A 27,234-nucleotide genomic window follows, 5' to 3' on the forward strand; every position below is an offset into this window, starting at 1 on the left:
ACCCACCCGCCCAACTGACAGCCAGCAATTAGACATGCACAGATAGTTCTGAGGGTCTGTCTGCGATGTCATAAAGGGCCTGCTGATCAATGGGCAGCTTTCTGATTGGTTGCTGTATTTGATTGACAGATGGAAGCTGGCAGCTGATTGGCTGTCTAGCCTAAAGTGCTTTACACACCTCCCTGATGGTACCAGTGGCTAAGACTCCACCTCAGCTCATTGGGTAATGAAAAATTTAGAACAATTGATGGATGAATGCAGGCAGGCCGTCAATTTTGGGACACTCAGTGGACTTGTTTAATGCAATGCACCTTTGTATATTCACATGCATTCGCTTCATGCTGTAACCACTGTGCATAAAAATTTGGAAACATGGCAAACAGTGTATCATTTGCTGTCTAAGTCATGTTTCCCATATTTTCCCTTCCCAGATACAAGCCCGTTTGAGTGTTTGTGGCACTTTTTAGCTAAAATCAACCTACGGGGCCTAACTGCATATGCTAAACCCTGCCTATTTTGAATGGTGTAGTGGCCCCTGCAACCTCCAAAAATATCAGGACTTACTTCCCCAATAACCTGCTAACTCACCCCTGAAATACATACTTATTCACCCTATTTTGTTCATTGGACTCATTTCTCATTTGAAATGCCCATTTTTGGGGGGCCAGAAATGTGCTTCTTTAAAAGGTGATTTCTACGATACCCCACTTTTGCGCGTCGGACCTCAACTTTTCCCGTAAACGCAGAAAAAACGCAATTTTCAGGAGAAACGAGACAGACATCCCCTCCCTCTGCCACCCACCCGCCCAACTGACAGCCAGCCATTAGACATGCACAGATAGTTCTGAGGGTCTTTCTGTGATGTCATAAAGGGCCTGCTGATTAAGGGGCAGCTTTCTGATTGGCTGCTGTATTTGATTGACAGATAGAAGCTGGCAGCTGATTGGCAGTCTAGCCTAAAGTGCTTTACACACCTCCCTGATGGTACCACTGGCTAAGACTCCACCTCAGCTCGTTGGGAAATGAAAAATTTAGAACAATTGATGGATGAAAGCAGGCAGGCCGGCCATTTTGGGACGCTCATTGGACTTGTTTAATGCAATGCACCTTTGTATATTCACATGCATTCGCTTCATGCTGTAACCGCTGTGCATAAAAATTTGGAAACATGGCAAACAGTGTATCATTTGGTGTCTAAGTCATGTTTCCCATTTTTTCCCTTCCCAGATACAAGCCCATTTGAGTGTTTGGGGCACTATTTAGCTAAAATCATCCTACAGGGCCTAACTGCATATGCTAAAACCTGCCTATTTTAAATGGTGTAGTGGCCCCTGCAACCTCCAAAAATATCAGGACTTACTTCCCCAATAATCTGCTAAATCACCCCTGAAATACATACTTATTCACCCTATTTTGTTCATTGGACTCATTTCTCATTTGAAATGCCCATTTTTGGGGGGCCGGAAATGTGCGACTTTAAAAGGTGATTTCTACGATACCCCACTTTTGCGCGTCGGACCTCAACTTTTCCCGTAAAAGCAGAAAAACTGCAATTTTCAGCAGAAACGAGACAGACATCCCCTCCCTCTGCCACCCACCCGCCCAACTGACAGCCAGCAATTAGACATGCACAGATAGTTCTGAGGGTCTGTCTGTGATGTCATAAAGGGCCTGCTGATCAATGGGCAGCTTTCTGATTGGTTGCTGTATTTGATTGACAGATGGAAGCTGGCAGCTGATTGGCTGTCTAGCCTAAAGTGCTTTACACACCTCCCTGATGGTACCACTGGCTAAGACTCCACCTCAGCTCATTGGGTAATGAAAAATTTAGAACAATTGATCGATGAAAGCAGGCAGGCCGGCCAATTTGGGACGCTCATTGGACTTGTTTTAAGCAATGCACCTTTGTATATTCACATGCATTCGCTTCATGCTGTAACCACTGTGCATAAAAATTTGGAAACATGGCAAACAGTGTATCATTTGCTGTCTAAGTCATGTTTCCCATATTTTCCCTTCCCAGATACAAGCCCGTTTGAGTGTTTGGGGCACTTTTTAGCTAAAATCATCCTACGGGGCCTAACTGCATATGCTAAAGCCTGCCTATTTTGAATGGTGTAGTGGCCGCTGCAACCTCCAAAATTATCAGGACTTACTTCCCCAATAACCTGCTAACTCACCCCTGAAATACATACTTATTCACCCTATTTTGTTCATTGGACTCATTTCTCATTTAAAATGCACATTTTTGGGGGACCAGAAATGTGCGACTTTAAAAGATGATTTCTACGATACCCCACTTTTGCGCGTCGGACCTCAACTTTTCCCGTAAACGCAGAAAAACCGCAATTTTAGGGAGAAACGAGACAGACATCCCCTCCCTCTGCCACCCACCCGCCCAACTGACAGCCAGCCATTAGACATGCACAGATAGTTCTGAGGGTCTTTCTGTGATGTCATAAAGGGCCTGCTGATCAATGGGCAGCTTTCTGATTGGCTGCTGTATTTGATTGACAGATGGAAGCTGGCAGATGATTGGCTGTCTAGCCTAAAGTGCTTTACACACCTCCCTGATGGTACCACTGGCTAAGACTCCACCTCAGCTCATTGGGTAATGAAAAATTTAGAACAATTGATGGATGAAAGCAGGCAGGCCGGCCATTTTGGGACGCTCATTGGACTTGTTTAATGCAATGCACCTTTGTATATTCACATGCATTCGCTTCATGCTGTAACCACTGTGCATAAAAATTTGGAAACATGGCAAACAGTGTATCATTTGCTGTCTAAGTCATGTTTCCCATATTTTCCCTTCCCAGATACAAGCCCGTTTGAGTGTTTGGGGCACTTTTTAGCTAAAATCAACCTACGGGGCCTAACTGCATATGCTAAACCCTGCCTATTTTGAATGGTGTAGTGGTCCCTGCAACCTCCAAAAATATCAGGACTTACTTCCCCAATAACCTGCTAACTCACCCCTGAAATACATACTTATTCACCCTATTTTGTTCATTGGACTCATTTCTCATTTGAAATGCCCATTTTTGGGGGGCCAGAAATGTGCGTCTTTAAAAGGTGATTTCTACGATACCCCACTTTTGCGCGTCGGACCTCAACTTTTCCCGCAAACGCAGAAAAAGCGCAATTTTCAGGAGAAACGAGACAGACATCCCCTCCCTCTGCCACCCACCCACCCAACTGACAGCCAGCCATTAGACATGCACAGATAGTTCTGAGGGTCTGTTTGTGATGTCATAAAGGGCCTGCTGATCAATGGGCAGCTTTCTGATTGGCTGCTGTATTTGATTGACAGATGGAAGCTGGCAGCTGATTGGCTGTCTAGCCTAAAGTGCTTTACACACCTCCCTGATGGTACCACTGGCTAAGACTCCACCTCAGCTCATTGGGTAATGAAAAATTTAGAACAATTGATCGATGAAAGCAGGCAGGCCGGCCATTTTGGGACGCTCATTGGACTTGTTTAATGCAATGCACCTTTGTATATTCACATGCATTCGCTCCATGCTGTAACCACTGTGCATAAAAATTTGGAAACATGGCAAACAGTGTATCATTTGCTGTCTAAGTCATGTTTCCCATATTTTCCCTTCCCAGATACAAGCCCGTTTGATTGTTTGGGGCACTTTTTAGCTAAAATCATCCTACGGGGCCTAACTGCATATGCTAAAGCCTGCCTATTTTGAATGGTATAGGGGCCGCTGCAACCTCCAAAATTATCAGGACTTACTTCCCCAATAACCTGCTAACTTACCCCTGAAATACATACTTATTCACCCTATTTTGTTCATTGGACTCATTTCTCATTTGAAATGCCCATTTTTGGGGGGCCAGAAATGTGCTTCTTTAAAAGGTGATTTCTACGATACCCCACTTTTGCGCGTCGGACCTCAACTTTTCCCGTAAACGCAGAAAAAACGCAATTTTCAGGAGAAACGAGACAGACATCCCCTCCCTCTGCCACCCACCCGCCCAACTGACAGCCAGCCATTAGACATGCACAGATAGTTCTGAGGGTCTTTCTGTGATGTCATAAAGGGCCTGCTGATTAAGGGGCAGCTTTCTGATTGGCTGCTGTATTTGATTGACAGATAGAAGCTGGCAGCTGATTGGCAGTCTAGCCTAAAGTGCTTTACACACCTCCCTGATGGTACCACTGGCTAAGACTCCACCTCAGCTCATTGGGAAATGAAAAATTTAGAACAATTGATGGATGAAAGCAGGCAGGCCGGCCATTTTGGGACGCTCATTGGACTTGTTTAATGCAATGCACCTTTGTATATTCACATGCATTCGCTTCATGCTGTAACCGCTGTGCATAAAAATTTGGAAACATGGCAAACAGTGTATCATTTGGTGTCTAAGTCATGTTTCCCATTTTTTCCCTTCCCAGATACAAGCCCATTTGAGTGTTTGGGGCACTTTTTAGCTAAAATCATCCTACAGGGCCTAACTGCATATGCTAAAACCTGCCTATTTTAAATGGTGTAGTGGCCCCTGCAACCTCCAAAAATATCAGGACTTACTTCCCCAATAATCTGCTAAATCACCCCTGAAATACATACTTATTCACCCTATTTTGTTCATTGGACTCATTTCTCATTTGAAATGCCCATTTTTGGGGGGCCGGTAATGTGCGACTTTAAAAGGTGATTTCTACGATACCCCACTTTTGCGCGTCGGACCTCAACTTTTCCCGTAAACGCAGAAAAACTGCAATTTTCAGGAGAAACGAGACAGACATCCCCCCCTATGCCACCCACCCGCCCAACTGACAGCCAGCAATTAGACATGCACAGATAGTTCTGAGGGTCTGTCTGTGATGTCATAAAGGGCCTGCTGATCAATGGGCAGCTTTCTGATTGGTTGCTGTATTTGATTGACAGATGGAAGCTGGCAGCTGATTGGCTGTCTAGCCTAAAGTGCTTTACACACCTCCCTGATGGTACCACTGGCTAAGACTCCACCTCAGCTCATTGGGTAATGAAAAATTTAGAACAATTGATGGATGAAAGCAGGCAGGCCAGCCATTTTGGGACACTCAGTGGACTTGTTTAATGCAATGCACCTTTGTATATTCACATGCATTCGCTTCATGCTGTAACCACTGTGCATAAAAATTTGGAAACATGGCAAACAGTGTATCATTTGCTGTCTAAGTCATGTTTCCCATATTTTCCTTTCCCAGATACAAGCCCGTTTGAGTGTTTGTGGCACTTTTTAGCTAAAATCAACCTACGGGGCCTAACTGCATATGCTAAACCCTGCCTATTTTGAATGGTGTAGTGGCCCCTGCAACCTCCAAAAATATCAGGACTTACTTCCCCAATAACCTGCTAACTCACCCCTGAAATACATACTTATTCACCCTATTTTGTTCATTGGACTCATTTCTCATTTGAAATGCCCATTTTTGGGGGGCCAGAAATGTGCTTCTTTAAAAGGTGATTTCTACGATACCCCACTTTTGCGCGTCGGACCTCAACTTTTCCCGTAAACGCAGAAAAAACGCAATTTTCAGGAGAAACGAGACAGACATCCCCTCCCTCTGCCACCCACCCGCCCAACTGACAGCCAGCCATTAGACATGCACAGATAGTTCTGAGGGTCTTTCTGTGATGTCATAAAGGGCCTGCTGATCAATGGGCAGCTTTCTGATTGGCTGCTGTATTTGATTGACAGATAGAAGCTGGCAGCTGATTGGCAGTCTAGCCTAAAGTGCTTTACACACCTCCCTGATGGTACCACTGGCTAAGACTCCACCTCAGCTCGTTGGGAAATGAAAAATTTAGAACAATTGATGGATGAAAGCAGGCAGGCCGGCCATTTTGGGACGCTCATTGGACTTGTTTAATGCAATGCACCTTTGTATATTCACATGCATTCGCTTCATGCTGTAACCGCTGTGCATAAAAATTTGGAAACATGGCAAACAGTGTATCATTTGATGTCTAAGTCATGTTTTCCAATTTTTTCCCTTCCCAGATACAAGCCCATTTGAGTGTTTGGGGCACTTTTTAGCTAAAATCATCCTACAGGGCCTAACTGCATATGCTAAAACCTGCCTATTTTAAATGGTGTAGTGGCCCCTGCAACCTCCAAAAATATCAGGACTTACTTCCCCAATAACCTGCTAAATCACCCCTGAAATACATACTTATTCACCCTATTTTGTTCATTGGACTCATTTCTCATTTGAAATGCCCATTTTTGGGGGGGGGGCAGAAATGTGTGTCTTTAAAAGGTGATTTCTACGATACCCCACTTTTGCGCGTCGGACCTCAACTTTTCCCGTAAACGCAGAAAAAGCGCAATTTTCAGGAGAAACGAGACAGACATCCCCTCCCTCTGCCACCCACCCACCCAACTGACAGCCAGCCATTAGACATGCATAGATAGTTCTGAGGGTCTGTCTGTGATGTCATAAAGGGCCTGCTGATCAATGGGCAGCTTTCTGATTGGCTGCTGTATTTGATTGACAGATGGAAGCTGGCAGCTGATTGGCTGTCTAGCCTAAAGTGCTTTACACACCTCCCTGATGGTACCACTGGCTAAGACTCCACCTCAGCTCATTGGGTAATGAAAAATTTAGAACAATTGATGGATGAAAGCAGGCAGGCCGGCCATTTTGGGACACTCAGTGGACTTGTTTAATGCAATGCACCTTTGTATATTCACATGCATTTGCTTCATGCTGTAACCACTGTGTATAAAATTTGGAAACATGGCAAACAGTGTATCATTTGCTGTCTAAGTCATGTTTTCCATATTTTCCCTTCCCAGATACAAGCCCGTTTGAGTGTTTGGGGCACTTTTTAGCTAAAATCATCCTACGGGGCCTAACTGCATATGCTAAAACCTGCCTATTTTGAATGGTGTAGTGGCCCCTGCAACCTCCAAAAATATCAGGACTTACTTCCCCAATAATCTGCTAACTCACCCCTGAAATACATACTTATTCACCCTATTTTGTTCATTGGACTCATTTCTCATTTGAAATGCCCATTTTTGGAGGGCCAGAAATGTGCATCTTTAAATTGTGATTTCTACGATACCCCACTTTTGCGCGTCGGACCTCAACTTTTCCCGTAAACGCAGAAAAAGCGCAATTTTCAGGAGAAACGAGACAGACATCCCCTCCCTCTGCCACCCACCCGCCCAACTGACAGCCAGCCATTAGACATGCACAGATAGTTCTGAGGGTCTGTTTGTGATGTCATAAAGGGCCTGCTGATCAATGGGCAGCTTTCTGATTGGCTGCTGTATTTGATTGACAGATGGAAGCTGGCAGCTGATTGGCTGTCTAGCCTAAAGTGCTTTACACACCTCCCTGATGGTACCACTGGCTAAGACTCCACGTCAGCTCATTGGGTAATGAAAAATTTTGAACAATTGATGGATGAAAGCAGGCAGGCCGGCCATTTTGGGACGCTCATTGGACTTGTTTAACCCCTTCCCGACATTTGACGTATATATACGTCATGGCCGGGATGTACTTCCCGACACATGACGTATATATACGTCATGACTTCAAAGTGCCACTGCGTCTAGAGACGCAGTGACAGAGGGACGATGTCTGCTGTCCCTGACAGCAGACATGTCCCTGAATGCCCAGGGGGGGCGGCGATGCCGCCCCCCCGTCGGCGATCGCTGTGATTGGCTGTTCAATGTGAACAGCCATTCGCAGCGTTTTCCTGTGTTACCGGCGAATCAGACGCTCGGTAACACAGGTGTCAATCACCGCCGGGTGTGAGGGGGCATGAGGGGGTCATCGGTGACGACGACACCTAACCCCACCTGCCCCCAAGGCTGTGATTGGTCCGTCGGACCGACGGACCAATCACAGCCAGGGCGCGCCATTCAAACTAACGGTGACTGCGCTGCAGAAGCCATTCCGGTCCGGAATTGCGTGCAGAGCGGTCACCGGCCACTCTGTCCTGCTATACATACCTGAACCTTGCCTGATACTTACCTGATCACCGCTGATCACCGCTGGTAGCGTGCTGCCAGCAGCTGGATGCTTCCTGGATCTTGTGACTTCCTGTGTGCTGCTGCTGCAGTGTCATAGAGTCACATATAGTGATAGATAGTCAGAGATAGTCAGAGATAGTCAGAGATAGTCAGAGATAGTGAGAGAGAGTGCTATATTTTGTGTCTGCTGCACCCCCTTTTGTGCTGATCACTATATCTGAGCTGATCAGCAACTTTTTGGGGGTGCAGAGGTTTTTTTTATATATATATATACCTGTCAGTTGCACCAAAGGTTGTGCTGCCTGTGCAACTGACTGCTGCCCCCCCTGCTGACCCCCCTTTTGTGCTGATCAGTTTAAATTAATTAAGATCAGCAACTTTTTGGGGGTCCAGGTTTTTTTTTTATATATATATACCTGTCAGTTGCACCAAAGGTTGTGCTGCGTGTGCAACTGACTGCTGCCCCCCCTGCCCCCCCTTTTGTGCTGATCAGTTTAAATTAATTAATCAGCAACTTTTTGGGGGTCCAGGTTTTTTTTTTTATATATACCCTGTCAGGTTGCACCCACAGTTGTGTGCCTGCTGCCCCTCACTGCTAATCAGTGTTGCATCACTGCATCACTGATCTGCAGTTGTTGTTTTTTTGGAGAGTGCAGTGGGGTTTTGTTTTTTACACCCACGTTGCTTTTGTGGGTGTCCTGTGGCCGCTGAGCGCTGATCAGTGACGGACAATCACTGAACAGCATTTTTGGCACAGGGTTGATATAATTTTTTTTCTGCAGTTTTTTTAAATTGTTTTTTTTTTTTGGAGAGTGCTGTGGTATATTTTTTTAAATTGTTTTTACACCCACGTTGCTTTTGTGGGTGTCCTGTGGCCACTGATCAGTGACGTACATCACTGAACAACATTTTTGGCACAGGGTTGATATAATTTTTTTTCTGCAGTTTTTTTAAATTGTTTTTTTTTTTTTGTTTTTACACCCACGTTGCTTTTGTGGGTGTCCTGTTGCCTTTGAGCGCTGTTCAGTGACGGTCGTTACTGACCAACATCTGTGCTCAATTTTTGGCGCAGGACCTTTTTTTTTTTTTTTTAACCCCTTCAATTTTTTTTTTTTTTTTAACCCCTTCAATTTTTTTTTTTTTATTGGGATCAAATTCCTGTATAAAGTATTTTTTTTTCTGCACTACATACACACTACACACTACATACCCCCCGTGTTGAAATAAAGTTTGTACCCCCCCTACACTATACACGTGTTGAAACATTACACTTACAGAAACACAAAAATAAAAATGGCATCCCAAATGTCATCCCAAATGTCATCCCAGTCATCCTGAAGAATGTATTCAGCGGAGGAGGCATATGCCATGCTTGCCTCTGACTCTGACACAGCCAGTGATGCAAGCGGGGAATTTGAAGGATTCGTCTTAAGCTCCTCTTCCTCCTCTGGTGATGAGGGACCCCCTCAAAGACACCCCCGTAGAGCAGCTGAGACCCCCCCCCCCCCAAATGATTGATCCCGTATGGACCCCACCACCAGACAATTTTGAGCCCCAGGTTCCTGAGTTTTTGGCCATCCCAGGAATCCAATTTGATTCAACAGGTCTCAGAGAAATTGACTTTTTCAAATTATTATTCTCTGATGATTTTATAAATTTAATGGTGGACCAAAGTAATTTATATGCCCAGCAGTTTATTGCTCGAAACCCCACGTCATCATTTGCTAGGTGGACCCCTGTAGATGCAGTAGAGATGATGACGTTTTGGGGTCTGGTGTTACATATGGGCATAGTAAAAAAGCCAGAAATTAGGCAATATTGGAGTACAGATGTTCTGTACAGCACCCCATTTTACCGTATGGCCATGACTCGGACTCGTTTTGAGATAATCCTTTTTTACATTACACCGATAATGCACAGTGCCCACCCAGAGATGATCCCACCTTTGACCGGCTATTCAAAGTCAGGCCGGTCATTGATCATTTCAGTGCCAAATTTGCAGAGATGTACATCCCTGAAAAATTTATTTGTATCGACGAGTCCCTTATACATTTTAAAGGAAGGGTTAAATTCTGCCAGTACCTTCCCAGTAAGAGGGCAAGGTATGGCATAAAAATGTATAAACTGTGTGAAAGCACCTCAGGGTACACCCACAGGTTTAGGGTATATGAAGGGAAGGATTCAAGAATTGAACCGCCAGAATGCCCCCCCTCCCTCGTAGGTGTTAGTGGAAAAATTGTCTGGGATTTAGTGCACCCCTTCCTGGATAAAGGTTATCACCTCTATGTGGATAACTTTTACACTAGCATCCCCCTGTTTAAGGCCCTTGGTTCAAGAGGTACAGCAGCTTGCGGTACTGTGCGCAAGAACCAAAGAGGCCTCCCAAAAATGCACATTGCCCAAGTACTGAGAAGGGGTGAAAGCAGGGGAATATGCACCGAAAATATGTTGTTGGTCAAATATAAGGACAAGAGGGATGTCCTTATACTGACAACAATTCATGGAGACAGTACCACCTCCATCCCTGTACGAGGTACCAGTACCCACACCTCAAAACCTAATTGTATCCTGGATTACAATAAGTACATGGGCGGAGTGGATCTTTCAGATCAGGTACTGAAGCCGTACAGTGCCCTGCGGAAAACAAAAATCTGGTACAAGAAGCTGGCCGTGTATATCATCCAGATGGCACTGTATAACGCTTACGTGCTATTCCGTTCTACCAGCCAGAGGGGGACATTTATGCACTTTCAAGAGGAAGTCATAAAGGGCCTAATATTTAGGAACCAGCAGGCAGAGGGCCCCAGTACTTCTAGTACTGGCCCCCGTATTGTACCAGGGCAGCATTTTCCTAACGAAATCCCCTCCACTGCAAGAAAGGGCAGGGCACAAAAAAGGTGCAAAGTTTGCTATAAAAAGGGAATAAGAAAGGATACTATTTTCCACTGTGAAACTTGCCCCGACAAACCCGGCCTATGTATAAAGGAGTGTTTTAAAATATACCACACATCTATGGATTATTAGGTTAATCATTTCACCGTGCTTCGGGGGTCTTGCTAATGCCACATAGCACCCACCATTCATTCCACCAGAATCTGAGCTGCAAAAAACAAAAATCACTCCTTCCCTTCTGAGTCCTGCCATGCACCCAACTGGTATTTTTTGGTCACATGTGAGGCATTGCCGTACTCGGGAGAAATTGGGGCACAGATTTTGGGGTGCTTTGTCTCCTTCATTCCTTGTGAAAATGAAAAATTTTGAGCCAGAACTGCATTTTTGTGTAAAAAATGAAATTTTTCATTTGAACAGCCCAGTTGTATCAAAATTGGTGAAACCCCTGGGGGTTTGAAATGTACACTATACCCCTAGATGAATTCCCTGAGGGGTGTAGTTTGCAAAATGGGGTCACTTGTGGGGGGGTTCCACTGTATTGGTGCTTTGGGGGTCTTGCTAATGCGACATAGCACCCACCAACATTCCACCAGAATCTGTGTTGCAAAATCCAAATATCACTCCTTCCCTTCTGAGTCCTGCCATTTTTTGGTCACACATGAGGCATTGCCGTACTCGGGAGAAATTGGGGCACAGATTTTCGGGTGCTTTGTCTCCCTCATTCCTTGTGAAAATGAAAAATTTTGAGCCAGAACTGCATTTTTGTGTAAAAAATTTAATTTTTCATTTTCACTGCCCAGTTGTACCACAATTGGTGAAACCCCTGGGGGTTTGAAATGTACACTATACCCCTAGATGAATTCCCTGAGGGGTGTAGTTTGCAAAATGGGGTCACTTGTGGGGGGGTTCCACTGTATTGGTGCTTCGGGGGTCTTGCTAATGCGACATAGCACCCACCAACATTCCACCAGAATCTGAGCTGCAAAATCCAAAAATCACTCCTTCCCTTCTGAGTCCTGCCATGCACCCAAATGGTATTTTTTGGTCACATGTGAGGCAGTGCCGTACTCGGGAGAAATTGGGGCACAGATTTTGGGGTGCTTTGTCTCCTTCTTTCCTTGTGAAAATGAAAAATTTTGAGCCAGAACTGCATTTTTGTGTAAAAAATTTAATTTTTCATTTTCACTGCCCAGTTGTATCAAAATTGGTGAAACCCCTGGGGGTTTGAAATGTACACTATACCCCTAGATGAATTCCCTGAGGGGTGTAGTTTGCAAAATGGGGTCACTTGTGGGGGGGTTCCACTGTTTTGGTGCTTCGGGGGTCTTGCTAATGCGACATAGCACCCACTAACATTCCACCAGAATCTGAGCTGCAAAATCCAAAAATCACTCCTTCCCTTCTGAGTCCTGCCATGCACCCAAATGGTATTTTTTGGTCACATGTGAGGCATTGCCGTACTCGGGAGAAATTGGGGCACAGATTTTGGGGTGCTTTGTCTCCTTCATTCCTTGTGAAAATGAAAAATTTGGAGCCAGAACTGCATTTTTGTGTAAAAAAATTAATTTTTCATTTTCACTGCCCAGTTGTACCACAATTGGTGAAACCCCTGGGGGTTTGAAATGTACACTATACCCCTAGATGAATTCCCTGAGGGGTGTAGTTTGCAAAATGGGGTCACTTGTGGGGGGGTTCCTAACTTTTAGCATCTTATGGTGCCTAGAAACCTACATGGTGCCTAAAAAATAATCTCATAAAAAGGAGGCTCCAAAATCAAGTAGGTGCTCCTTATGAAGCCTGTGGTTTGGTCAACGTGCACACTAGGGCCACATATAGGATATTTATGAAAACAAAAGAATTGGGGGAATCAATTTTTAGTCACATTTCTCTAGTAAAATCTACTGTGTTCCTTAGAAAAATGTATTAAAATTGCAAATCTGCAAAATGGAATGAAATGGCATCATTTATGGGGGTGTCTCACATACAAGTCCCTCAAAGTCACATCAGAACTGAACTGGTCCCTAAAAACATCAGTGTTTGAAATTTTCTTGAAAATTTGAGAATTTGCTATTCATATTTTAAGCCTCCTAGTGTCCCAAAAAATTAAAAGGAGGCTGAAATAATGATGGAAACATAAAGTAGACATATGGTTTATGTTAGTTATTAACTATTTTGAGTGGTATGATTATTTGTCTCACAAGCAGAAAATTTTACATTTTGAAAATTGCTAAATTTTCCATTTTTTTACAACATTTTGGTATTTTTCACAAAAAAACACTGACTGTATCGACCCAAATTTACCACTAACTTGAAGTACAATGTGTCACGAGAAAACAATCTCAAAATCACTGGGATAAGTAAAAGCAAAAAAAGTTATCCCCACTTAAGTGATACATGTCAAATTTGAAAAAAAGGGCTCTGTCAGGAAGGCAAAAACTGGCTGCGTCAGGAAGGGGTTAATGCAATGCACCTTTGTATATTCACATGCATTCGCTTCATGCTGTAACCACTGTGCATAAAAATTTGGAAACATGGCATACAGTGTATCATTTGCTGTCTAAGTAATGTTTCCCATATTTTCCCTTCCCAGATACAAGCCCGTTTGAGTGTTTGGGGCACTTTTTAGCTAAAATCAACCTATGGGGCCTAACTGCATATGCTAAAGCCTGCCTATTTTGAATGGTGTAGTGGCCCCTGCAACCTCCAAAAATATCAGGACTTACTTCCCCAATAACCTGCTAACTCACCCCTGAAATACATACTTATTCACCCTATTTTGTTCATTGGACTCATTTCTCATTTGAAATGCCCATTTTTGGGTGGGCAGAAATGTGCGTCTTTAAAAGGTGATTTCTACGATACCCCACTTTTGCGCGTCGGATCTCAACTTTTCCCGTAAACGCAGAAAAACCGCAATTTTCAGGAGAAACGAGACAGACATCCCCTCCCTCTGCCACCCACCCACCCAACTGACAGCCAGCCATTAGACATGCACAGATAGTTCTGAGGGTCTTTCTGTGATGTCATAAAGGGCCTGCTGATCAATGGGCAGCTTTCTGATTGGCTGCTGTATTTGATTGACAGATGGAAGCTGGCAGCTGATTGGCTGTCTAACCTAAAGTGCTTTACACACCTCCCTGATGGTACCACTGGCTAAGACTCCACCTCAGCTCATTGGGTAATGAAAAATTTAGAACAATTGATAGATGAAAGCAGGCAGGCCGGCCATTTTGGGACACTCAGTGGACTTGTTTAATGCAATGCACCTTTGTATATTCACATGCATTCGCTTCATGCTGTAACCACTGTGCATAAAAATTTGGTAACATGGCATATAGTGTATCATTTGGTGTCTAAGTCATGTTTCCCATATTTTCCCTTCCCAGATACAAGCCCGTTTGAGTGTTTGGGGCACTTTTTAGCTAAAATCATCCTACGGAGCCTAACTGCATATGCTAAAACCTGCCTATTTTGAATGGTGTAGTGGCCCCTGCAACCTCCAAAAATATCAGGACTTACTTCCCCAATAACCTGCTAACTCACCCCTGAAATACATACTTATTCACCCTATTTTGTTCATTGGACTCATTTCTCATTTGAAATGCCCATTTTTGGGTGGGCAGAAATGTGCGTCTTTAAAAGGTGATTTCTACGATACCCCACTTTTGCGCGTCGGATCTCAACTTTTCCCGTAAACGCAGAAAAACCGCAATTTTCAGGAGAAACGAGACAGACATCCCCTCCCTCTGCCACCCACCCACCCAACTGACAGCCAGCCATTAGACATGCACAGATAGTTCTGAGGGTCTTTCTGTGATGTCATAAAGGGCCTGCTGATCAATGGGCAGCTTTCTGATTGGCTGCTGTATTTGATTGACAGATGGAAGCTGGCAGCTGATTGGCTGTCTAACCTAAAGTGCTTTACACACCTCCCTGATGGTACCACTGGCTAAGACTCCACCTCAGCTCATTGGGTAATGAAAAATTTAGAACAATTGATGGATGAAAGCAGGCAGGCCGGCCATTTTGGGACACTCAGTGGACTTGTTTAATGCAATGCACCTTTGTATATTCACATGCATTCGCTTCATGCTGTAACCACTGTGCATAAAAATTTGGAAACATGGCAAACAGTGTATCATTTGCTGTCTAAGTCATGTTTCTCATATTTTCCCTTCCCAGATACAAGCCCGTTTGAGTGATTGGGGCACTTTTTAGCTAAAATCATCCTACGAGGCCTAACTGCATATGCTAAAGCCTGCCTATTTTGAATGGTGTAGTGGCCCCTGCAACCTCCAAAAATATCAGGACTTACTTCCCCAATAACCTGCTAACTCACCCCTGAAATACATACTTATTCATCCTATTTTGTTCATTGGACTCATTTCTCATTTGAAATGCCCATTTTTGGTGGGCCAGAAATGTGCGTCTTTAAAAGGTTATTTCTACGATACCCCACTTTTGCGCGTCGGACCTCAACTTTTCCCGTAAACGCAGAAAAAGCGCAATTTTCAGGAGAAACGAGACAGACATCCCCTCCCTCTGCCACCCACCCACCCAACTGACAGCCAGCCATTAGACATGCACAGATAGTTCTGAGGGTCTGTCTGTGATGTCATAAAGGGCCTGCTGATCAATGGGCAGCTTTCTGATTGGCTGCTGTATTTGATTGACAGATGGAAGCTGGCAGCTGATTGGCTGTCTAGCCTAAAGTGCTTTACACACCTCCCTGATGGTACCACTGGCTAAGACTCCACCTCAGCTCATTGGGTAATGAAAAATTTAGAACAATTGATGGATGAAAGCAGGCAGGCCGGCCATTTTGGGACACTCAGTGGACTTGTTTAATGCAATGCACCTTTGTATATTCACATGCATTCGCTTCATGCTGTAACCACTGTGCATAAAAATTTGGAAACATGGCATATAGTGTATCATTTGGTGTCTAAGTCATGTTTCCCATATTTTCCCTTCCCAGATACAAGCCCGTTTGAGTGTTTGGGGCACTTTTTAGCTAAAATCATCCTACGGGGCCTAACTGCATATGCTAAAACCTGCCTTTTTTGAATGGTGTAGTGGCCCCTGCAACCTCCAAAAATATCAGGACTTACTTCCCCAATAATCTGCTAACTCACCCCTGAAATACATACTTATTCACCCTATTTTGTTCATTGGACTCATTTCTCATTTGAAATGCCCATTTTTGGGGGGCCAGAAATGTGCGTCTTTAAAATGTGATTTCTATGATACCCCACTTTTGCGCGTCGGACCTCAACTTTTCCCGTAAACGCAGAAAAACCGCAATTTTCAGGAGAAACGAGACAGACATCCCCTCCCTCTGCCACCCACCCGCCCAACTGACAGCCAGCCATTAGACATGCACAGATAGTTCTGAGGGTCTGTTTGTGATGTCATAAAGGGCCTGCTGATCAATGGGCAGCTTTCTGATTGGCTGCTGTATTTGATTGACAGATGGAAGCTGGCAGCTGATTGGCTGTCTAGCCTAAAGTGCTTTACACACCTCCCTGATGGTACCAGTGGCTAAGACTCCACCTCAGCTCATTGGGTAATGAAAAATTTAGAACAATTGATGGATGAAAGCAGGCAGGCCGGCAATTTTGGGACACTCAGTGGACTTGTTTAATGCAATGCACCTTTGTATATTCACATGCATTCGCTTCATGCTGTAACCACTGTGCATAAAAATTTGGAAACATGGCATATAGTGTATGATTTGGTGTCTAAGTCATAGGTCCCATATTTTCACTTCCCAGATACAAGCCCGTTTGAGTGTTTGGGGCACTTTTTAGCTAAAATCATCCTACGGGGCCTAACTGCATATGCTAAAATCTGCCTATTTTGAATGGTGTAGTGGCCCCTGCAACCTCCAAAAATATCAGGACTTACTTCCCCAATAATCTGCTAACTCACCCCTGAAATACATACTTATTCACCCTATTTTGTTCATTGGACTCATTTCTCATTTGAAATGCCCATTTTTGGGGGGCCATAAATGTGCGTCTTTAAAAGGTGATTTCTACGATACCCCACTTTTGCGCGTCGGACCTCAACTTTTCCCGTAAACGCAGAAAAAACGCAATTTTCAGGAGAAATGAGACAGACATCCCCTCCCTCTGCCACCCACCCGCCCAACTGACAGCCAGCCATTAGACATGCACAGATAGTTCTGAGGGTCTTTCTGTGATGTCATAAAGGGCCTGCTGATCAATGGGCAGCTTTCTGATTGGCTGCTGTATTTGATTGACAGATGGAAGCTGGCAGCTGATTGGCTGTCTAGCCTAAAGTGCTTTACACACCTCCCTGATGGTACCACTGGCTAAGACTCCACCTCAGCTCATTGGGTAATGAAAAATTTAGAACAATTGATGGATGAAAGCAGGCAGGCCGGCCATTTTGGGACACTCAGTGGACTTGTTTAATGCAATGCACCTTTGTATATTCACATGCATTCGCTTCATGCTGTAACCACTGTGCATAAAAATTTGGAAACATGGCATATAGTGTATCATTTGGTGTCTAAGTCATGTTTCCCATATTTTCCCTTCCCAGATACAAGCCCGTTTTAGTGTTTGGGGCACTTTTTAGCTAAAATCATCCTACGGGGCCTAACTGCATATGCTAAAACCTGCCTATTTTGAATGGTGTAGTGGCCCCTGCAACCTCCAAAAAATATCAGGACTTACTTCCCCAATAACCTGCTAACTCACCCCTGAAATACATACTTATTCACACTATTTTGTACATTGGACTCATTTCTTATTTGAAATGCCCATTTTTGGGGGGCCAGAAATGTGCGTCTTTAAAAGGTGATTTCTACGATACCCCACTTTTGCGTGTCGGACCTCAACTTTTCCCGTAAACGCAGAAAAACCGCAATTTTCAGGAGAAACGAGACAGACATCCCCTCCCTCTGCCACCCACCCACCCAACTGACAGCCAGCCATTAGACATGCACAGATAGTTCTGAGGGTCTTTCTGTGATGTCATAAAGGGCCTGCTGATCAAGGGGCAGCTTTCTGATTGGCTGCTGTATTTGATTGACAGATGGAAGCTGGCAGCTGATTGGCTGTCTAGCCTAAAGTGCTTTACACACCTCCCTGATGGTACCACTGGCTAAGACTCCACCTCAGCTCATTGGGTAATGAAAAATTTAGAACAATTGATGGATGAAAGCAGGCAGGCCGGCCATTTTGGGACACTCAGTGGACTTGTTTAATGCAATGTACCTTTGTATATTCACATGCATTCGCTTCATGCTGTAACCACTGTGCATACAAATTTGTAAACATGGCAAACAGTGTATCATTTGCTGTCTAAGTCATGTTTCCCATATTTTCCCTTCCCAGATACAAGCCCGTTTGAGTGTTTGGGGCACTTTTTAGCTAAAATCATCCTACGGGGCCTAACTGCATATGCTAAAGCCTGCCTATTTTGAATGGTGTAGTGGCCCCTGCAACCTCCAAAAATATCAGGACTTACTTCCCCAATAACCTGCTAACTCACCCCTGAAATACATACTTATTCACCCTATTTTGTTCATTGGACTCATTTCTCATTTGAAATGCCCATTTTTGGGGTGCCAGAAATGTGCGTCTTTATAAGGTGATTTCTACGATACCCCACTTTTGCGCGTCGGACCTCAACTTTTCCCGTAAACGCAGAAAAAACGCAATTTTCAGGAGAAATGAGACAGACATCCCCTCCCTCTGCCACCCACCCGCCCAACTGACAGCCAGCCATTAGACATGCACAGATAGTTCTGAGGGTCTTTCTGTGATGTCATAAAGGGCCTGCTGATCAATGGGCAGCTTTCTGATTGGCTGCTGTATTTGATTGACAGATGGAAGCTGGCAGCTGATTGGCTGTCTAGCCTAAAGTGCTTTACACACCTCCCTGATGGTACCACTGGCTAAGACTCCACCTCAGCTCATTGGGTAATGAAAAATTTAGAACAATTGATGGATGAAAGCAGGCAGGCCGGCCATTTTGGGACACTCAGTGGACTTGTTTAATGCAATGCACCTTTGTATATTCACATGCATTCGCTTCATGCTGTAACCACTGTGCATAAAAATTTGGAAACATGGCATATAGTGTATCATTTGGTGTCTAAGTCATGGGTCCCATATTTTCCCTTCCCAGATACAAGCCCGTTTTAGTGTTTGGGGCACTTTTTAGCTAAAATCATCCTACGGGGCCTAACTGCATATGCTAAAACCTGCCTATTTTGAATGGTGTAGTGGCCCCTGCAACCTCCAAAAAATATCAGGACTTACTTCCCCAATAACCTGCTAACTCACCCCTGAAATACATACTTATTCACACTATTTTGTACATTGGACTCATTTCTTATTTGAAATGCCCATTTTTGGGGGGCCAGAAATGTGCGTCTTTAAAAGGTGATTTCTACGATACCCCACTTTTGCGTGTCGGACCTCAACTTTTCCCGTAAACGCAGAAAAACCGCAATTTTAAGGAGAAACGAGACAGACATCCCCTCCCTCTGCCTCCCACCCGCCCAACTGACAGCCAGCCATTAGACATGCACAGATAGTTCTGAGGGTCTTTCTGTGATGTCATAAAGGGCCTGCTGATCAAGGGGCAGCTTTCTGATTGGCTGCTGTATTTGATTGACAGATGGAAGCTGGCAGCTGATTGGCTGTCTAGCCTAAAGTGCTTTACACACCTCCCTGATGGTACCACTGGCTAAGACTCCACCTCAGCTCATTGGGTAATGAAAAATTTAGAACAATTGATGGATGAAAGCAGGCAGGCCGGCCATTTTGAGACACTCAGTGGACTTGTTTAATGCAATGTACCTTTGTATATTCACATGCATTCGCTTCATGCTGTAACCACTGTGCATACAAATTTGTAAACATGGCAAACAGTGTATCATTTGCTGTCTAAGTCATGTTTCCCATATTTTCCCTTCCCAGATACAAGCCCGTTTGAGTGTTTGGGGCACTTTTTAGCTAAAATCATCCTACGGGGCCTAACTGCATATGCTAAAGCCTGCCTATTTTGAATGGTGTAGTGGCCCCTGCAACCTCCAAAAATATCAGGACTTACTTCCCCAATAACCTGCTAACTCACCCCTGAAATACATACTTATTCATCCTTTTTTGTTCATTGGACTCATTTCTCATTTGAAATGCCCATTTTTGGGGGGCCAGAAATGTGCGTCTTTAAAAGGTGATTTCTACGATACCCCACTTTTGCGCGTCGGACCTCAACTTTTCCCGTAAACGCAGAAAAAGCGCAATTTTCAGGAGAAACGAGACAGACATCCCCTCCCTCTGCCACCCACCCACCCAACTGACAGCCAGCCATTAGACATGCACAGATAGTTCTGAGAGTCTTTCTGTGATGTCATAAAGGGCCTGCTGATCAAGGGGCAGCTTTCTGATTGGCTGCTGTATTTGATTGACAGATGGAAGCTGGCAGCTGATTGGCTGTCTAGCCTAAAGTGCTTTACACACCTCCCTGATGGTACCACTGGCTAAGACTCCATCTCAGCTCGTTGGGAAATGAAAAATTTAGAACAATTGATGGATGAAAGCAGGCAGGCCGGCCATTTTGGGACACTCAGTGGACTTGTTTAATGCAATGCACCTTTGTATATTCACATGCATTCGCTTCATGCTGTAACCACTGTGCATAAAAATTTGGAAACATGGCATATAGTGTATCATTTGGTGTCTAAGTCATGTTTCCCATATTTTCCCTTCCCAGATACAAGCCCGTTTTAGTGTTTGGGGCACTTTTTAGCTAAAATCATCCTACGGGGCCTAACTGCATATGCTAAAACCTGCCTATTTTGAATGGTGTAGTGGCCCCTGCAACCTCCAAAAAATATCAGGACTTACTTCCCCAATAACCTGCTAACTCACCCCTGAAATACATACTTATTCACACTATTTTGTACATTGGACTCATTTCTTATTTGAAATGCCCATTTTTGGGGGGCCAGAAATGTGCGTCTTTAAAAGGTGATTTCTACGATACCCCACTTTTGCGTGTCGGACCTCAACTTTTCCCGTAAACGCAGAAAAACCGCAATTTTCAGGAGAAACGAGACAGACATCCCCTCCCTCTGCCACCCACCCACCCAACTGACAGCCAGCCATTAGACATGCACAGATAGTTCTGAGGGTCTTTCTGTGATGTCATAAAGGGCCTGCTGATCAAGGGGCAGCTTTCTGATTGGCTGCTGTATTTGATTGACAGATGGAAGCTGGCAGCTGATTGGCTGTCTAGCCTAAAGTGCTTTACACACCTCCCTGATGGTACCACTGGCTAAGACTCCACCTCAGCTCATTGGGTAATGAAAAATTTAGAACAATTGATGGATGAAAGCAGGCAGGCCGGCCATTTTGGGACACTCAGTGGACTTGTTTAATGCAATGTACCTTTGTATATTCACATGCATTCGCTTCATGCTGTAACCACTGTGCATACAAATTTGTAAACATGGCAAACAGTGTATCATTTGCTGTCTAAGTCATGTTTCCCATATTTTCCCTTCCCAGATACAAGCCCGTTTGAGTGTTTGGGGCACTTTTTAGCTAAAATCATCCTACGGGGCCTAACTGCATATGCTAAAGCCTGCCTATTTTGAATGGTGTAGTGGCCCCTGCAACCTCCAAAAATATCAGGACTTACTTCCCCAATAACCTGCTAACTCACCCCTGAAATACATACTTATTCACCCTATTTTGTTCATTGGACTCATTTCTCATTTGAAATGCCCATTTTTGGGGTGCCAGAAATGTGCGTCTTTATAAGGTGATTTCTACGATACCCCACTTTTGCGCGTCGGACCTCAACTTTTCCCGTAAACGCAGAAAAAACGCAATTTTCAGGAGAAATGAGACAGACATCCCCTCCCTCTGCCACCCACCCGCCCAACTGACAGCCAGCCATTAGACATGCACAGATAGTTCTGAGGGTCTTTCTGTGATGTCATAAAGGGCCTGCTGATCAATGGGCAGCTTTCTGATTGGCTGCTGTATTTGATTGACAGATGGAAGCTGGCAGCTGATTGGCTGTCTAGCCTAAAGTGCTTTACACACCTCCCTGATGGTACCACTGGCTAAGACTCCACCTCAGCTCATTGGGTAATGAAAAATTTAGAACAATTGATGGATGAAAGCAGGCAGGCCGGCCATTTTGGGACACTCAGTGGACTTGTTTAATGCAATGCACCTTTGTATATTCACATGCATTCGCTTCATGCTGTAACCACTGTGCATAAAAATTTGGAAACATGGCATATAGTGTATCATTTGGTGTCTAAGTCATGGGTCCCATATTTTCCCTTCCCAGATACAAGCCCGTTTTAGTGTTTGGGGCACTTTTTAGCTAAAATCATCCTACGGGGCCTAACTGCATATGCTAAAACCTGCCTATTTTGAATGGTGTAGTGGCCCCTGCAACCTCCAAAAAATATCAGGACTTACTTCCCCAATAACCTGCTAACTCACCCCTGAAATACATACTTATTCACACTATTTTGTACATTGGACTCATTTCTTATTTGAAATGCCCATTTTTGGGGGGCCAGAAATGTGCGTCTTTAAAAGGTGATTTCTACGATACCCCACTTTTGCGTGTCGGACCTCAACTTTTCCCGTAAACGCAGAAAAACCGCAATTTTAAGGAGAAACGAGACAGACATCCCCTCCCTCTGCCTCCCACCCGCCCAACTGACAGCCAGCCATTAGACATGCACAGATAGTTCTGAGGGTCTTTCTGTGATGTCATAAAGGGCCTGCTGATCAAGGGGCAGCTTTCTGATTGGCTGCTGTATTTGATTGACAGATGGAAGCTGGCAGCTGATTGGCTGTCTAGCCTAAAGTGCTTTACACACCTCCCTGATGGTACCACTGGCTAAGACTCCACCTCAGCTCATTGGGTAATGAAAAATTTAGAACAATTGATGGATGAAAGCAGGCAGGCCGGCCATTTTGAGACACTCAGTGGACTTGTTTAATGCAATGTACCTTTGTATATTCACATGCATTCGCTTCATGCTGTAACCACTGTGCATACAAATTTGTAAACATGGCAAACAGTGTATCATTTGCTGTCTAAGTCATGTTTCCCATATTTTCCCTTCCCAGATACAAGCCCGTTTGAGTGTTTGGGGCACTTTTTAGCTAAAATCATCCTACGGGGCCTAACTGCATATGCTAAAGCCTGCCTATTTTGAATGGTGTAGTGGCCCCTGCAACCTCCAAAAATATCAGGACTTACTTCCCCAATAACCTGCTAACTCACCCCTGAAATACATACTTATTCATCCTTTTTTGTTCATTGGACTCATTTCTCATTTGAAATGCCCATTTTTGGGGGGCCAGAAATGTGCGTCTTTAAAAGGTGATTTCTACGATACCCCACTTTTGCGCGTCGGACCTCAACTTTTCCCGTAAACGCAGAAAAAGCGCAATTTTCAGGAGAAACGAGACAGACATCCCCTCCCTCTGCCACCCACCCACCCAACTGACAGCCAGCCATTAGACATGCACAGATAGTTCTGAGAGTCTTTCTGTGATGTCATAAAGGGCCTGCTGATCAAGGGGCAGCTTTCTGATTGGCTGCTGTATTTGATTGACAGATGGAAGCTGGCAGCTGATTGGCTGTCTAGCCTAAAGTGCTTTACACACCTCCCTGATGGTACCACTGGCTAAGACTCCATCTCAGCTCGTTGGGAAATGAAAAATTTAGAACAATTGATGGATGAAAGCAGGCAGGCCGGCCATTTTGGGACACTCATTGGACTTGTTTAATGCAATGCACCTTTGTATATTCACATGCATTCGCTTCATGCTGTAACCGCTGTGCATAAAAATTTAGAAACATGGCAAACAGTGTATCATTTGGTGTCTAAGTCATGTTTCCCCTTTTTTTCCTTCCCAGATACAAGCTCATTTGAGTGTTTGGGGCACTTTTTAGCTAAAATCATAATACAGGGCCTAACTGCATATGCTAAAACCTGCCTATTTTAAATGGTGTAGTGGCCCCTGCAACCTCCAAAAATATCAGGACTTACTTCCCGAATAACCTGCTAACTCACCCCTGAAATACATACTTATTCACCCTATTTTGTTCATTGGACTCATTTCTCATTTGAAATGCCCATTTTTGGGGGGCCGGAAATGTGCGACTTTAAAAGGTGAGTTCTACGATACCCCACTTTTGCGTGTCGGACCTCAAATTTCCCCGTAAACGCAGAAAATCTGCAATTTTCAGGAGAAACGAGACAGACATCCCCTCCCTCTGCCACCCACCCGCCCAACTGACAGCCAGCCATTAGACATGCACAGATAGTTCTGAGGGTCTTTCTGTGATGTCATAAAGGGCCTGCTGATCAATGGGCAGCTTTCTGATTGGCTGCTGTATTTGATTGACAGATGGAAGCTGGCAGCTGATTGGCTAACTAGCCTAAAGTGCTTTACACACCTCCCTGATGGTACCACTGGCTAAGACTCCACCTCAGCTCATTGGGTAACGAAAAATTTAGAACAATTGATGGATGAAAGCAGGCAGGCCGGCCATTTTGGGACACTCAGTGGACTTGTTTAATGCAATGCACCTTTGTATATTCACATGCATTCGCTTCATGCTGTAACCACTGTGCATAAAAATTTGGAAACATGGCATATAGTGTATCATTTGGTGTCTAAGTCATGGGTCCCATATTTTCCCTTCCCAGATACAAGCCCGTTTTAGTGTTTGGGGCACTTTTTAGCTAAAATCATCCTACGGGGCCTAACTGCATATGCTAAAACCTGCCTATTTTGAATGGTGTAGTGGCCCCTACAACCTCCAAAAAATATCAGGACTTACTTCCCCAATAACCTGCTAACTCACCCCTGAAATACATACTTATTCACCCTATTTTGTACATTGGACTCATTTCTTATTTGAAATGCCCATATTTGGGGGGCCAGAAATGTGCGTCTTTAAAAGGTGATTTCTACGATACCCCACTTTTGCGTGTCGGACCTCAACTTTTCCCGTAAACGCAGAAAAACCGCAATTTTAAGGAAAAACGAGACAGACATCCCCTCCCTCTGCCTCCCACCCGCCCAACTGACAGCCAGCCATTAGACATGCCCAGATAGTTCTGAGGGTCTTTCTGTGATGTCATAAAGGGCCTGCTGATCAATGGGCAGCTTTCTGATTGGCTGCTGTATTTGATTGACAGATGGAAGCTGGCAGCTGATTGGCTGTCTAGCAGAAAGTGCTTTACACACCTCCCTGATGGTACCACTGGCTAAGACTCCACCTCAGCTCATTGGGTAATGAAAAATTTAGAACAATTGATGGATGAAAGCAGGCAGGCCGGCCATTTTGGGACACTCAGTGGACTTGTTTAATGCAATGTACCTTTGTATATTCACATGCATTCGCTTCATGCTGTAACCACTGTGCATAAAAATTTGTAAACATGGCAAACAGTGTATCATTTGCTGTCTAAGTCATGTTTCCCATATTTTCCCTTCCCAGATAAAAGCCCGTTTGAGTGTTTGGGGCACTTTTTAGCTAAAATCATCCTACGGGGCCTAACTGCATATGCTAAAGCCTGCCTATTTTGAATGGTGTAGTGGCCCCTGCAACCTCCAAAAATATCAGGACTTACTTCCCTATAACCTGCTAACTCACCCCTGAAATACATACTTATTCATCCTATTTTGTTCATTGGACTCATTTCTCATTTGAAATGCCCATTTTTGGGGGGCCAGAAATGTGCGTCTTTAAAATGTGATTTCTACGATACCCCACTTTTGCGCGTCGGACCTCAACTTTTCCCGTAAACGCAGAAAAAGCGCAATTTTCAGGAGAAACGAGACAGACATCCCCTCCCTCTGCCACCCACCCACCCAACTGACAGCCAGCCATTAGACATGCACAGATAGTTCTGAGGGTCTGTCTGTGATGTCATAAAATGCCTGCTGATCAATGGGCAGCTTTCTGATTGGTTGCTGTATTTGATTGACAAATGGAAGCTGGCAGCTGATTGGCTGTCTAGCCTAAAGTGCTTTACACACCTCCCTGATGGTACCAGTGGCTAAGACTCCACCTCAGCTCATTGGGTAATGAAAAATTTAGAACAATTGATGGATGAAAGCAGGCAGGCCGGCAATTTTGGGACACTCAGTGGACTTGTTTAATGCAATGCACCTTTGTATATTCACATGCATTCGCTTCATGCTGTAACCACTGTGCATAAAAATTTGGAAACATGGCATTTAGTGTATCTTTTGGTGTCTAAGTCATGTTTCCCATATTTTCCCTTCCCAGATGCAAGCCCGTTTGAGTGTTTGGGGCACTTTTTAGCTAAAATCATCCTACGGGGCCTAACTGCATATGCTAAAGCCTGCCTATTTTGAATGGTGTAGTGGCCCCTGCAACCTCCAAAAATATCAGGACTTACTTCCCCAATAACCTGCTAACTCACCCCTGAAATACATACTTATTCATCCTTTTTTGTTCATTGGACTCATTTCTCATTTGAAATGCCCATTTTTGGGGGGCCAGAAATGTGCGTCTTTAAAAGGTGATTTCTACGATACCCCACTTTTGCGTGTCGGACCTCAACTTTTCCCGTAAACGCAGAAAATCTGCAATTTTCAGGAGAAACGAGACAGACATCCCCTCTCTCTGCCACCCACCCGCCCAACTGACAGCCAGCCATTAGACATGCACAGATAGTTCTGAGGGTCTGTCTGTGATGTCATAAAGGGCCTGCTGATCAATGGGCAGCTTTCTGATTGGCTGCTGTATTTGATTGACAGATGGAAGCTGGCAGTTGATTGGCTGTCTAGCCTAAAGTGCTTTACACACCTCCCTGATGGTACCACTGGCTAAGACTCCACCTCAGCTCATTGGGTAATGAAAAATTTAGAACAATTGATGGATGAAAGCAGGCAGGCCGGCCATTTTGGGACACTCAGTGGACTTGTTTAATGCAATGCACATTTGTATATTCACATGCATTCGCTTCATGCTGTAACCACTGTGCATAAAAATTTGGAAACATGGCATTAAGGGCCTTATTCTGGTTGGTGCGGGCGGGCCGTACGCGTACGTCCCGGGGTTTTTCATGATCTGCGCATGTGCAGATACGCTAATGCGCAGGCGCGACCACTGACTAACGTTTACGGACGGGTCTCAACGTGCGAAAAAACCTGTACGCGAGTGTACGGGTATTGGGGGCGGCATAGGGGCGTGTTGATGGGAGCGGCCGAAATAATGAGGGAAAATGGGCGTAAATATGGGCGTACACGGGGGTGTGCACCAAAAATGAGCGGTGCTACTACCGCA

Source organism: Crinia signifera, chromosome 5 (genome assembly GCF_055691185.1).
Source record: "Crinia signifera chromosome 5, ASM5569118v1, whole genome shotgun sequence".
In the NCBI taxonomy this organism is placed as follows: domain Eukaryota; kingdom Metazoa; phylum Chordata; class Amphibia; order Anura; family Myobatrachidae; genus Crinia; species Crinia signifera.